Source organism: Cricetulus griseus, unplaced genomic scaffold, assembly GCF_003668045.3.
Source record: "Cricetulus griseus strain 17A/GY unplaced genomic scaffold, alternate assembly CriGri-PICRH-1.0 unplaced_scaffold_68, whole genome shotgun sequence".
In the NCBI taxonomy this organism is placed as follows: domain Eukaryota; kingdom Metazoa; phylum Chordata; class Mammalia; order Rodentia; family Cricetidae; genus Cricetulus; species Cricetulus griseus.
In genome coordinates, this window is record NW_023277408.1 from 53,267 (window position 1) to 65,843 (window position 12,577).

Here is a 12,577-nt window from a genome sequence, read left to right on the forward strand (position 1 = left end):
AAGACCCCCCAGGCTCCTAAGGAGCCCCGGAGAGTCAGAAACCAGACCAAGAGCTGCAAAAGCAAGAGGGTTTTGAATGAATGCAAATTCGGGTGTCAGCAATATCGGGAAAGCTGCACACCCCAGCATGGGGTGCAAGCTCCTTATTTAGGAAAAAAACGAAGATCAGCATACAGGCATGGGGCACAAAGTGATTGATTACAAAAGTATGATCTCATGTTAGAGTGGTCACCCAGGTGTGACCTGCTTTTCTACAAAGGAAAAACCACAGACTGTACCCTGAAAAGTCCTCGATTGTCTGTTGGCCAGCCAGGTGTGACCCAAGGAGTGTTGTCTTTGTGATTGCCCCCGTGTAAACCATAGGATGTGCCCGGGGTTGGGGCCAACTTCCTTGTAATGGGCCAAGGCCTGTGGGAAACTTTCTCTCTGTGAACTAAAATCTAAATCTAAACTAAAATCATTCCATTTTTTGTGAGGTTTTAATCCTAAAACCTATGGTCCTTCTCATTGCCTGAGAGCCTGATATCATCGATTAAGAACTAGGAGGAGATTAGGGTAGTGAGCCAAGGGGAGCTGTTAAACCATCCTTTTACCAGCCTTGTTGAGACTCCCGTTCATTTCGCCACTGGTTGAGCCTTTCTGATCTTGGCCATGGAACCCCTAATAACTCCAGAATGGTTAACATAGAAACAGCACTCCTCTTTTAGGGCAGCACAGAGTGCGCCTTCCTGAAGGAAAGAAGATCAAGTCCCCTATGATTCTGGAGGGCAACTTCCGCCAGAGAAGCCAAAGATTTCTCCAATTTAGAGATGATTCTTTTAGGTCTTTAATATCATCTATGGCTGTTTGTAGCTTATTATAGTGGTGGGGTACCTGGACCAGTGCTGCGGTTCCGGTGCCAACCCCAGCCATCTTTTCCGAGTTCCCGTCAGGGAGTGAGAGATATTGGCATTTCCCCATGTAAGGGAGTTCCTTTTGACTTAGCATTTTAACCAGGGAAAATGGGCGACGTTTTCTTTTCTATGCTACTTCCTGCTGACTTTTGGACGAAGTTAGGGACCCAAAAAAGCTGAAATGCTAGTCAAAAGCCAAAAAGAATTTAGGTAATGGGGAATCCATCAGGACCTTCTGGTTGGCAGACTCTGTTGCAGAGATAGAGGGTGTCCGTATCAGCTGGACTGATTAACATCCACAGCAAATACAGGGCTGGAAGTCTTTAGGAGCAGGCTGTAGTCAGCAACTGACATTCATCTATCTACCAGAAGTGGAAATCTGTTGAGACATGTTTAAACTGGGAACAGAAGTTAAAACTTATCTTATTGGAACTCTTAGGCCCCATATTTTTAGTGATCAAGAAGGTAGGAATTCCAAGACAAGGGAGAAAATCCCATCCTCAGGAACAAATAGATAGGATAACAAAAGTTGTAAAAGGACTGTAGATAAGTACAAAGCAGATATTGGGTATTTGTAGAACGGCAGAAATATATTTATATCTTTGAATTCTAGTAAAAACTAGAGATTTGGGCTAGTGGCCTGCACATTTCTCTTCTGTCCAGAGAGTCAGGCATAGATGGGACAGAGGTGCCCCTGGACCAATGAAAAGCCCCTCAAGTTTACATTTAGACAACCAAAGTAAACCCAAAAACCTTGAGCTTGTGACTGAACAGCAGGCAGTTGGCTTTATCAGCTTATCAGAACTTTATTAAATGATCTATTAAGCTGGCTATAGTTTAACCATTAATACTATCAGAGATCTGAGAAGGACAAACTTCATACAGTTTTCGAATCCATTGAAAATGACAGGGTGCAGTTCATATACAGCTAGCCATATCCAAGTCTCAATAGTGTTGGGGGCAGAAGTAAATCTTTGCCAGGTCTATAAAGTGAGAGTTTCTCTGTGGAAGAGGGACACGGAAAAGACTGACCTTATTTTGTCTAGGCAAAAGTGGTGTAATCAATTCTCCAGTGTCCTGTAGTCTGTCCATAGTCTGATCCCAGTCCTGCCTGGCAGCAGGTGTAGCATCCGAGCATCATGCTCACTGGTCAGCATTGTCACAGTCCATGGAGCCCCATAATCTTCTTTAGAGACCTTGGGTCACTGTCAGGATCTGGAATTTTCTGACTGATATTATAAACTTTTTAGTTAACATTTTAAAGTCATATTCTGCAGATCTCTGTAGTAATAGAAGTCTGCCTAGGTAAATCTCAAGGCTGCAAGTTTCTTAGGTTTTGACCTTGGTCTATAGCTTGCCTTCTGTCCCCTGGATTTGGGCTGACCCTCAGTAATTGATCTGTGGCTGACTTTCTGTCCTGAATCTCAGGCATAAGCCCGATTCTCTATGTCCTCTTCTGTTGGGACTCTGTCTGACACAGTGACCTTCCTGACTACTTCCAAAGCAACCTCTCAAAGGCTCTTGCTTTCTCTGTAGGAATAACATTTTGAACCGAAGTTCCTGCAAGGCAGCCACCGTCACTAATCCCCGAGTGTAAACCAGTCTGATCTCTGAACAAATCTTAGTGATTTGTTGGTCAATGTCAGCCTCCTTCCTGTGAGGCCTTGGCACAGCCTGGCATGCTGTACTAGCAATTCTCATGAGCTAACTGTTTCACAATCAAAGGTTGAACACCTGTGTCTAACTTTTTGGATAATGTCCACATTGGTCTAGAGACAAATACTGAAATAACTCCCTAGGTCCCTGCCTTCTCTCTATAACAAATAATCTCCCCCTGACAGGCAGGCCTTGTCTATCTGCTTCCAAATTCCTAGGGGTAAGGCTTCTAGAGCAATAATCCCTATCAGAATCTGGGTGAAAACCACTGTTGATCTGTAATGAACACAAGCCATCCTTAGTTCCTTGAGCTGCTTAAACAGTATGGGCAACTGCATCTTGCTTATGTTTCTCGGAGTTTCTCTATGCTCTATATAGGAAATGTCTGAAACCCCTGGGCATCACTTTCTAGCCAATTGTCTAATATTAGCTTGCATTGGAGACAGCTGACCTGATGTGGCTGCCTGCCACAATTCTAAGGCTATCTGTACCTTAGGCTGAACCATGCTTGTTGCTTTCACAGACAAAGGAACGTTTTTCTGATCTGAGGAAACCTGTAAATTTCTTATGTCCTGTGAGAGGGTTTCCACTTAATCTTTCAATATTCTTAGCTCCTGCTGAAGTTTACCACTGGGGTTTTGCCTCTCTATATATTCCCAGTTTAAAATGAAGGAGGTGAAGACTCTTCCATCCTGATACTTAGCAACAATCTCTTCATACTAATCCCTATCACTCTGCTCTGTATATTCTTTTTCATCCAGCTGTTCCTCAGTAAGGCTCTGGTACCTATTACATTGCTAACCAATTCAGGGGCAGATAATTGCTGCTGTCCTGTATATTCAAGGTTGCAACCTCGTTTCCCCAAGTCCCGGGGCAGCTCTGATATAGCTGCAGTAGTGGCTTTGTGAGAGGGAAGGATCCTTTCAAACTTTTAAACTCTAAAATTTTCTGTACTTGCATTTGCTTAATACCTCTTAATACCTAAGTAAATATACAATCCTCTGACTAATCATTCTCTGTCTCATATCTCTAACTATGTACATTTTTTACTCTCAAGGTTAACTCACATCTCTTTATCATCTGGCTAATATTCCTGGTCATTTTACCATTTATAACCGACCCCATTTAAATGAAAACACACATTTATAAACAATATTTGGGAATATGGGCATCGTGCTCTCCAAACTGCTTCCTGCTGATCGGGGGTGCTGAAATACCATAGGGATCCTAAGAAAACCCAGAAATCCTGACTGTAGTGGTCTATGACGGCATCATCCCAGGTGTCTTCAATGCTGGATCTCCTGGCCATTGCTTCAGGGGATCTTGCTTCATCAAACCATGTTAGTCTGGAAGAAAACCACAGCTATTCATTTTCTGTGGAAATACAAGCAAAATGTCTTTTCCCAAGTAACCTGTTCTTATATTTAAATTTAGAAGTCAAAGCATTTTTAAGATATTTAAGTTGGATTAAGTCAGCAGCATTTACAATCAAATATCAGCAACTTTTGCTCTTTCCTTAGCAATTCACAGTTTGGAGACAACACGATAACATACATTTTCTGGATTTTCTGTGTATATTTTAATTTTCTACTTTTCTATTATTTTTACTTTTCTAAACAATTCCACTATTGCAGTTTTATTTTTGAGACAGCGCTTCTCTAATTTCAATCCAACTCTCTCAGGAGTTGAAGCACCAGTCCACCCACGTAAAACTTACTTGCTGGGACTGGCCTTTCGAAGGGCAATTTCTCAGGGTCCCCTTTCTTTGGCATTCTTGGCGGAACCTCCACTTGTGGCGTGTGCACCACGACTAAGTCCAAGTATTGGGCAAAAGCTGGAGGTTTAGTTAAAGCAGAGATGTCCGGCCGATTGTGCTATGTGAGCCTTTCCATCATTTTTCCACTTCTTCAGAGCTCAGCCACTTTTATGGGGAGAGAGCAGCCTTATATACACTTACAGCACCGTGGAGAAACCCAGGTGGAAGAGCTCGTGGAAGAAGAGCTCCTCTTTTCTCAGGTGTAGTGGGGCAAGGCCAGGGCTGTAAGTCAGGACTAGAAAACAGGGTGCACCTGTGATTATTGTCTAACAAGCAAATTACAGAGACATGTGAGGTCTGGGGCCAAACAAAATATTTTCTAAATCAGAGCCTTGCCTCCCCCCTCCATCCCCCCCAAATCCTGCTCAGATGTGTTCTGTGGTGAAGAACACTGCACAAAACCATAGTACGTGGGTCAGTACCCTGGGGTCTCAACAGCACTGTTCTTCTGATTGCCCCTCACTTTGTCCTCACCTGATTCTCAGTGTTCACATCTACAAGGTAGATCTGCAAACACCTCCTGAATTTTTCAAGTACTTTCTACCTATCACGCTTGAAATGGGGTGAATTTCAAACTCCAAGCCTGCATAAATCTCCAGAGTGTTACCAAGCCTATTGCTCTTTCAGCTCCCTCTTGCCCACATCAAGAAAACCCCCACAACCTACCTATCATACACACACTTCCTTGAGGCCTCAACTCACCAGGAAATCAGTAGGTTGTTTCACCTTGCTCAGATCCCTCTGTTTGACCACAGCTCCAGGATCCAGTGCTTAAATATCTTCTGGAAACTCCAAATCTCTAGCCACTCTTTGGCTCTTTCCTACCAAGTGATCTTCAAATCCATTACATACACCCAGCCTTTGTGGCCAATCAGACTGCAGTCCCAACCCTGAGATCCTTACTGCTTCAATCATAACTATTTTCATTGGTTTGTTGTTGATGCAGAATATCTCCATTAACCTATGCTAAACTGGAATTCATTATGTTGACCAGGCAGTCCGTAATCTCTATGAGACAACATAGAGATGCTCTCTATGCCTGCTCTCCTGAGTTCAAGCAGTAAAGGTGTGGCTAGCATGGACCCAACAATGTTTAATCCCTGTTTCCAAATGAATATGAATTGACAAGACTTTGTGCCAAATTGAAACTGAGAATATAGCCCTGGCCTCCTTAGTGTAAACTTTAGAGGGAATTGGATCTTAAAATGTTGTCCAAAGTTGTAGCTTCATAATTAAATGTCAGTTCATTAAATGGTTATAGAAGTTAGGACTATTTATTGCTTCTACACACCATGTTGGGTCAACAGGCCAGTTTTGTCTTGGATGTGGAGAAAGAGTGATCAGAATGGGAAAGCCAGCCTACATTAAAGATTTGGGAGCTCCAAATCCTGCCTTGCCTACAGGACACACTGTCTTAAAAGGAAAAAATACCATCCATTAATAACAGACAAAACTGCTCAATGAGACTCTAGGTGATCAAAGGATAAGTGTAGTCATGCACTCTTTTTATCAAAGGGCACATAAGAGTCAGAACAGGAGCACAGACCTGCAATCCCAGCTACTTGGATTCTGTACTAAGAAAACTATAAATTCAAGGATAGTCTGTGTTACAGAGAGACTTGAAGTCAACCAGGGATACATGACCAGAACTTCTCAGAGGTATTAGATGAAATAATCTTTTATTATCCTTCACCAACATTTGTTTATATGAAATTGAGTTTCCATGTGATATAGTTTTTTTACACAGTAGTTTAAACCCACTTGGCATCTAAGAAACCCATTTGGGGCCAGTCCTTTTCCAGATACAGACTAGAGGAATACAGAGATCAGGTGAGAACAAGAGAGGACACAGGCAGCGTGAGCATGGTGGGGGCATTCTGACATTAGGGAAGGCAGCTGTTCTCATCCTGGAGCTGGGCCTCAGCCTCTGACTGCTTCCATTGCTAACAAATGAGGAAAAAAGTTAAGCAGGCAGGATGGTTGCTATGATAGCTGCAGCAGCCATACAAGCCATCGGCACACCCAGGGACATCTAAAACACCTTAGAGATGTAGTTCATCACAGGATGGTGACAGGTGAGGTCTCCCCCAGAAAAGGAGTAGCCCAGGAACAAGAGACACTTTGCAAAAAGGCCCTTTGGTCTGAGTCAAGTGTTAGGAAGATTGGCCCTCAGCAGTTGCCAGCCCTGGGGAAAAACTTGCAGCCTGACTTTTCTAGGAAGGGGACAAGCTTGAGTAGCCCCCAAACAACTTCAGGTCAAACTATGTGAACAGGAGCAACTACATTATAAACAGGACAGAAATTGTGCCACAGAGGAGTCTCAGAGGCCCTTGAACCTGAATAGGTCTTGGCTCACATGGGGAGAGGGGACTGGCCTGGGGATACTAGGCCACTTCCCTTGGGCTGTCAAAGGTCTACTGGAGAGGGAAGGTGGCAAAAGACTAAAGGGCTTGCACTTCATGGTCTGAGCCATTCATTGTACCTGAAGTGCTGTGGACCTTGCAAAGGAAAAAGTAGGAGGGCACAGGCCAACTTCAAGAGTGTAATAAAGACTCCACCCATATAAGGTGAGACAGGTCCTCTAGCAGACTCAAGGTGGCTGGACAAGGGCTTTGGGTGTCAGAAGACATTCAATGGCTGGGGACAAAATGCATGGGCAGGTTGTGCTCCAGGGCCACATGCACGTGGCCAAAGTCCTACTTCACAGGCAGTGTGGGCAGAGGTGGTATGTTGGGTGCTGGCACGGGACCTATGTTGATGGGGAAGTAGTTGAACCCAGGCCACAGAGGTGACAGGGGGAAAGGTGGCTGCACAAAGGCGATGGGTGGCATCTGTGGGTGCAGGTTCTGTGGGACAGGCCATGGCAGGCCTCCCACATGCTGTTCTTTCTTGGCTGGCTTCTCCAGTGGAGGGCCTAAGGTTTGAAGTTGTTCTCTCTTTCTTCCTTCCATATTCCTCTTCAGCCTCCTTTTGGATTTCCTCAATCAGCTTTTCATCATCATCATCAGTGGACTCGCTCCATAGGTAGCACCTGGAGCATTCCTGGCAAGAGGATCCTGGGAAGTGAGGATGCTGTTGATAGAAACTCGACAGACATAGCACATCTGAGCACCACAGCAGTAAGACATGTGGTTGCAGCCTTTGGATTTGATGAGGCTGATCCCACACTGGTGGCATCTTCTAATGTGAGCAGCTGTCATTTTTTTCTTCAATAGATGTCCTGTACTTGATGTCATCATTTTTGGCCAGCTCTTAACAGGTGATGTCGGTATGCTCTTTCCAGAGTCCCTGACACTTCCTACAGGTCTCCTTCTGGCAGCGAGGATTGGGGAAGCTGAACCTCTTCACCTCCCTGTCCAACAGAGCAGGGAAGCTACAGGAAGGGCATCTGACGAGCTCATTACTACAGGCTGCAGTGACTTCTTTAGCTCTCCGTTCATAGTATTTTCACAGAATGGTCTGGGGGAGCATCTTCAGTTCACTTGTTGGGAAGGAACATGTGCAGCTGCCCTCTATGCAGCTGAGTTGTGATTTTCCTGACCCGAACACTGCCTCTTGGGCATATCTGATGAGACATTTTTTTGCAGAACAAGGGAGCATCGGAACACTGTGTCAGCTCCTCAAATGGAAACTGTGCAAAGCAGCATCCACACTCAATCAGCTGTCCATCTTTTTGATACTGTTCTGCATTCATCTCAGGGCAAGCAAAGAGTGTTCATGCTCTGCCATCTCTTTGATTTTCTGCTCATAGAATTCCTGCTCTTGCTGCAGAGCTGGAAGGAGGTCTTTCTGGTCACAGGATCGACAGCATTAACGCTTCTTTGCCAAAAAGAACATTCTGCTTTCTATTTTTATGTTGTCCTGATCAAATTTGAAGTCTATGAAAGCATACTGATTCATTTCTTTCCTCTTCCTCTTTTTCTGTTTTCCACTGGCTTCAGGTGATCGCTCCTGCCATTTTTCAATAGCATCAGAAAGGGCCTTGTGAGTGATTGCACAGTGTCCTTTGAAGTCATGTAGGGCCCACTCGATGTCTCTGCTGCTGAGCAATTTGAATTCAGTCACCAAGTGGTCAACAGCCTGGATGGAGCATCGCTGGTCAAGTGGAGTCAGTTTGGAACAGTCAAAAAGTCTACTTTAGGCAACTTCCCATCATCCTGGCTGGCAAGCAGGCTGCTGCTGGGGTGGATTCGGTATTCTCTCTTTGGATAATCTGGGTTTTCCAGAAGAAAATTACAAAGTACATTCAAATCAGGAATTCTTCAAATGAATTCTCTTTAACATATCCACTTGCTACATCTGGAAATCTTGCTTCTGTTTATTTCACTAACCTTGTAATGAGTTCATGTAAGTCAGCAGCTTCTTTTCGCCACCTGTATTCCAATTTGGCCTCCTGAGATGCTGGCAGGATGGGCCTGCTGAGGTGAAGCAGGGGTTCTCCTCCTGGGGATCTGACCTTTGGAAAGCCAGCTCTGGAAAAGCATGGAGCAAGAACATTGAATCCATTTTTGCTTCAGAATGCTGCTCTTGGGGCACACCCTGGTTTGTTCTCTCCTAAGGCTCTGGATTCAGAGCCTGGAATGATGATGGATGGTCAAGCCATTGTTCTTCAATTACCTGGTCATATACCTAAGTATCTGGCTCTCCCAGATTTGCTAAGAGATCTGAGTCTTCACATAGTTGGTTGTGACCTTTCAAAGGCTCACTCCCTTGGAAAAGAAGGCCATTTTCACTCAATATAATGACATTCTACTCAAATGTGTGCTTGACAGTGTTGTTTGCTGTCTGCTTAATGCCTGGTTCAGGTATGGCTTCTTTTTGCCACTCTCAAGATACAGAAATTCAACATATTCATCCTCAGAATCCTCTTGTGCACCAGAAACAGTGAGTTGTTACTAAAGGCATAATAGCTGTGGGTATCTGTTTCACAGTTGGCGCTAGAATTTCTAGACCGTTCCTATCCTAGTCTGTTCAGAGCTTGCCATTGGGCAGCTGGTTTGAAGATAGTGGGTGGGGATGTCTGAGGTTCATGTTTTTCTGTCAGTGTGACATCATCCAGGGTGTCATCTGCATGATGCTCAGTCTCTGGGGCAACCACCATTGGAATTCCTTCTTCATCACAGGAGTCAGATATGGTGACAGGAATCCTTTCCTATCCCTGTTGGCACTGAAAGTCGTTCAATTGAATAACCTCCTCTTTGTTGTTCCCCTCTGCCATTTTCAAATTCCTATATAGATATAGGTGATTGTTAGTACCCAAGTGTTGAGTCCCAGCCCCCATGGGGTCTCAGTGAGTTGCCTGCCAGCCAGTAACCACAGGTGAATCCTGTGTTTTATTCCTGGCTTACAGCCTTAGCCTCTCCCTTAGCCTGTACCCAGGAAAACCGGAGCGCTTCTTCCTCGAGCTCTTACACCTGGGGTTTCTCCTTGAGGTTGTACACCTGGGGTTTCTCCTCAAGCACTGACACCTGGGGTTTTTCCACTATGTTGTAAATGTATATGAGGCTGCTCTAACTCGAGAATGAGTCAGACGAATAAAGGTAGACAGATGTACATAGCACAAGCAGCTGAACAGCTCGGTTTTTAATTAAATCTCCAGGGTTTCGATTGGTACTTGGACTTAGTCGTGGCTCAGACACCACAAGTGGAAGTTCCACAGACATCGTGGAAGAATGGGGACCCTGAGAGATTGCCCTCAGAAGGCTGGCCAGCAAGTAAGGTTTATGAGGGTGGATTGGTGCCTCAACTCCTGAGAGAGTTGGAGTGGAAAGAGAGAGAGAGAAGCACTGTCTCAAAAAGAGAACTGCAGTTAGTGGAATTGTTATGAAAAGTAAAAATAATAGAATAGAAAATGAAAATTAAAGTTTAAAAAAGAAAATGAAAAGTAAAAAATACAGAGTCTGGATACTGTATGTTATTGTGCTGTCTTTAAATTGTTCAATTGCTAAGGAAAGAGCAAAAGCTGCTAACAGATATTTGATTATAAATGCTGCTGAATTAACCCAACTTAATGTATTTTTTTTTTTTTTGATTTTTGAGACAGGGTTTCTGTATAGCTTTGGAGCCTATCCTGGCACTGGCTCTGGAAACCAGGCTGGCCTCGAACTCAGAGATCCACCTGCCTCTGCCTCCTGAGTGCTGAGATTAAAAGCATGCACCACCAACGCTGGGCCGATTTTTGGGTTTTCTTAGGATCCCTATGGTATTTCAGCATCCCCAATCAGCAGGAAGCAGTTTGGAGAAAACGATGCCCACAGTCCCAAATATTGTTGGTTAATGTGTGTTTTAATTTAAATGGGGTTGGTTATGAATGGTAATGACCAGGAATATTAGCCAGATGATAAAGAGATGTGAGTTAACCTTGGGAGTAAGCATGTATATAGTTAGAGGTATGAGACTGAGGATGATTAGTCAGAGGATTGCACATTAGTACTTAGGATTGTACTTAGCTACATTTTATAGCCAGGAGAGCTTAAGTAAAGCAAAAAGCAAGTACAGAAAATTTTAGAGTTCACACACCTTTAATTCCAGCACTCTGGAGTCGGAGGCAGGTGGATCTCTGTGAGTTCAAGGCCAGCTTGGTCTACAAGAGCTAGTTCCAGGACAGTCTCCAAAGACACAGAAAACCTGTCTCGAAAAATCAAAAAAAGAAAAAGTTTGAAAGGATCCTTTTCTCTCACAGAAGCCACCACCACACCTATATCAGCTGTCCCAGGGCTTAGGGAAACGAAGGTGCAGCCTTGAATACATGCAGGACGGCAGGAAATATCTGCCCCGTAACTGGTTGCTAAATGTCAGGATGGAGAGTCTTCATCTCTTCATGTTGGACTGGGAATATAGAGAGGCAAAAACCCAGTGGTGAACTTCAGCAGGAGCTAAGAGTCTTGAAAGATTTAGTGGAAGTGCTCTCACAGGACATAAGAAATTTGCAGGTTTCCTCAGATCAGAGAAATGTTCCTTTGTCTGTGAAAGCAACAATCATGATTCAGCCTAAGGGACAGACACCCTTGGATTCGTGTCGGGCAGCCACAGCAGGTCAGATGTCTCCAATGCAAGCTAATATTAGACAAGCGGTGGATAGAAAGAGATGCCCAGGGATTTCAGACATTTCCTATATGGGAGCATAGAGATTCTCAGAACATAAGCAAGATGCAGATGCCAATACCATTTAAGCAGCTCAAGGAATTAAGGATGGCTTATGTTCATTATAAATCAGCAGCAGTTTTCACACAGGTGCTGATAGGGAACATTGCTGTAGAAACCTTACCTCTAGAAATTTGGAAGCAAATAGACAAGACCTGCCTGTCAGGGGGAGATTATCTGTTACAGAGAGCAGGCATAGACCTAGGGAGTTATTTCAGAATTGTTCTCTAGGCAAATGCAGACATTATCCAAAATAGTTAGAGACACAGGTGTTGAACCTTTGTGAAACCGCTAACTCATGAGAATGCTCGTCCAGCATGCCAGGCTGTGCCAAGGCCTCACAGGAAGAAGGCTGACATAGACGAGTTCATTAAGATTTGTTTAGATATCAGACAGGCTTACACTCAGGGATTAGTGATGGTGGCTGCCTTGCAGGAACTTCCGTTCAAAATGTTATTCCTACAGAGAAAGCAAGGAATAAGGAAGAAAGGCACAGAGCCTTCTGGAGGTTGGTTTGGACATGGTCAGGAAGGGCCTAGAGTCCCAACAGAAGAGGAAATAGAGAATCAGGCTTATGCTCGAGATTCAGGGCAGAAAGTCGGCTGCAGATCAATTACTGAGGGTCAGCCTGAGTCCGGAGGACAGAAGGCAAACTAAAGACCAATGTCAAAACCTAAGAAACTTGCAGCTTTGAGAGCTGCTACTGTGGCTGATACCCAGCCAAATATTTAGAAAATACTATTAATACAGCTGCCCTTGTTAGACCCCACCACCTGGAAAGGTGGCAGCTAAGATACAAATGAGTTCTTGTCATCTAATGAGGGCTTCACAGGTGGGAGGACACAAAACTGCTCAGCAACTTTAAATTATTTTAAAAAATGGTTTGAGACTTAATTAATGTTGTATTCTAAAGAAGTTAAGGCTTAACAGAGAAATTAGAAAGAATAGTTTACAGTTATTGAATTATTTTTTAGAAGTTGTTGAAAAATATTTTACGGTTATGTTCCTAATTTTTGGGCATCTAGTACTGGCTTAAAACATTTAAATAAATTTCTAAAAATAGATGTTA

The 12,577-nt window shown here is 43.9% G+C and overlaps 1 pseudogene; it reads right to left on the bottom strand.

Moving 5' to 3' along the window:
* Window positions 1-6,995: 6,995 nt before the first annotated feature.
* Window positions 6,996-9,583, bottom strand: LOC100755539 (annotated as a pseudogene).
* Between the last annotated feature and the right edge of the window lie 2,994 nt (window positions 9,584-12,577).